Source organism: Chaetura pelagica, unplaced genomic scaffold, assembly GCF_000747805.2.
Source record: "Chaetura pelagica isolate M959 unplaced genomic scaffold, ChaPel_1.0 scaffold278, whole genome shotgun sequence".
Lineage (NCBI taxonomy): Eukaryota > Metazoa > Chordata > Aves > Apodiformes > Apodidae > Chaetura > Chaetura pelagica.
Genome location: NW_009954497.1, coordinates 522,870 through 525,765, shown reverse-complemented (window position 1 = coordinate 525,765; position 2,896 = coordinate 522,870).

The window sequence follows — 2,896 nt, the reverse complement described above, 5'->3', positions numbered from 1 at the left end:
CAGGAATAAAAATTAAAATATGTGCACATTCAATTATACCTGGCTCTAAAGAGACACGGTCCTTACCCAAAGGGGCAGGAGTTCTAAATAAATAAATCGCTTAAGGCCAAAAATTCAGTGATTTATAAAATAATAGCTCTTAAGTGCTGAACTGGCCCTACTGGTGACAGGATATTGGCGGGATATTCTGATGGATACCTTCTTCTGCTAAAAAAGCAAAATAACTTCCTTATCCCGGATGCAAACAATCCCATATTTTGAGATCTTAAACTAAACGGCTTGTTCTCTCACAAAATGTTGATAATGTATCATCCAACTTAGCTAAACAGATCCAGCCACAAGCAAAGAGAGACCTTTTTAACAAGGATGTCTATTTAAAAAGAATTTTAATGCTGTGGATCACAAAAACCTTTATTTGAAGAAAAACCTAATTTAAAGAAAATTATAAACAGATCTTATTATCAAGCTTTTTGCCCTTGCCTGTTCAACCACAAAGCAATCCTAAATGTTTTTGCCTGTATTTGGAATTCCCCTTTTATCAGCAACCCTGCACACTTCTTTAAATAACCCATTGTCATTGTAACCAAGGCACTAATTTGTTATTTTGAGAATCCAGCAGATAGGACAAAAGTACTACTGCAACATATTAAAAAAGCAAATAATTTTGGCAAATAATTGGCAAATAATTTCATTTTACACAAATGAACAGCAGGAGATTAATTTAGCAAATTCAGTGTGTTCAGAGACTGCATCAGCACTCGCAGCAGATAGTGCTACTACCCTTCCACCTCCCAGGTCACAGATTAAGCAGCTCCTATTTTATTTTGGGGTTCTGATCACCTGATTACCCACATTGCACATGTTTCCACTTGCTGCTGGGCTTCAGACTAGAATAAACAGCAAGTTCCATTGGTGACAAACATTTTTCTCTGGAGACCAGAAACAGTGCATACTATTTAGCTAATTAGCTATCTAGGTAACTATATTAATTAGTAGCTGCTAAGAGAAATCCTTCATGCTCTCACAAGGCTGAGAAGAACACACTCCTTTCTATGTTCCTCACTGCATGCCAACAAGAGGGTGGCCTGAGCTTTACATCCTAAAACAGGGTGCAGATTTACAAGACTCCTAATCCTTCCACAGTAACTGAAAGCTGCGTTTAGCATTGGCTTTCTTTGGCAGTATGAAACTTTTAGTTGATTGGGAAGTAAATGCCATGGGTGAGATCTGAGCTGGTACCAGCTGGAATAGCTTCACTGAAGACAGGGAAGATCTGCTGGTATGTGTCAGCTGAGCATCTTTCTCTGTTTGTCTCTTTCTTCACAACAGATCATTTGGGGTTTTTTTACTTTTGCAATGGCACTGCAGTAACTACCGTTTCAAATCAGAAGAACACTCTATGAAGTCCCCTCCCCTTTCCCAGCAGCAGTCAATACCAAGTGTTTCAGAGGACAATGTAGATGTGTTTGGCAATTCCCACCAGCACTCAGTTGTGAATGCAGTGAAGAGAGAGGACACAGACCCCTTACACACAGACTATTTCAACCCTCTGTAATATTTATTTTTATTATGTAGGTATCTGACTTTATTTTGGATTTTTCTAATTCTGTTAGTTCTATTCTTAGCATTCTTTACAAAACTAGGATGCATTTCACTATTTCCTGTACATAGACACTGTGAAAGTAATGATCAAATGAATATTTTAAAATATCTTCATGTCATTATTATTTTTGGAAAAGATGCTCATCTCTAAACCATGCTCGGCTGTTTGCATCTGTAGTGTTTTGCTTTGCATACACCTCCTCTTCAATCTTCAAGAAATAAAGTCATCTTTTACTTCAGATGAAATGCTTTTAATTTCCCTCACTATTTGCATTATTCTTTTTTTCTTTCTGTCTTACATTTCAGTTCAGATTCTCATCATTGAACTCCCTATTCTCAGTTCTCTTTCTTGATTTTTCCTAGTTCAATTTGTGAACAGTCCTAAAAAAAACAGTCTCTGAAATACCTAATTACATGAAAACGAGGATAATGCAGAGACTATTACACTTTGGCATGATTTACCTAGCTAGGAGAAGTTAGCCATTTCTGAGAATACACTTTCAAGTGGCTGAGCTTCATGGGAAAACTGAAAGAACCTAATTATATTGGACTACAATACTTTGTTGCCACCCTTATCGTCATATTTAATAGCACAAAACTGGTTAATAGTTTTTTGTCTTACAAATTATTCAAGTGTTGCATCACTTTTAGATTTAGGCATTTTTTAAATGTCTTGTTTATAAAAAATGCAACCTCAAGTATAACAGTTTGGAGAAGATTTGAAAATCCTGATTACACTTGGGAAACATTTTGGAAAAATTGTTTTCCAAAGAAAACTCTGAAGCTGAATTTGACTAAACCATCTTTAAAAAGCACAAGACATTGAAACAACAGCTTTCATTCACTGTGAAGGCAATTGTGCTTTCATTTTTTTCCTGCCCAGCCAAATAATTTAGAAACTAGTCATTTGCACATTTCTAGTCTCTTTTCTCCAGTTTAATAAACACTTAATTTAAGAAATACTACATTAAGACAACAAAAAGTGAGTAGTTTCTAGACTATGGATTGCTCATGATTCAGGAGGACATGGAAAGTGGTCCACATCTTGTGCTTTCAACATAAAAGCATGCTGGTAAAATGATTCCTTTCTTTCACCTCCACAACATTTTTGTGGGAGGAGAGTGACCCTTAATCCAAAAAGTCCTTTAGAAGCACTGAGTCCCCCCCAAAAAGCCTACTTCACCAAAGGGACATGATTTCCTCCCAGTGTTATCACCAGACATGCTTGTTGCACTCCTCAGGCTCGTGTGACTTTCCCAATAACAGGCAAGTTCATCATAAGGATAACAAAAGA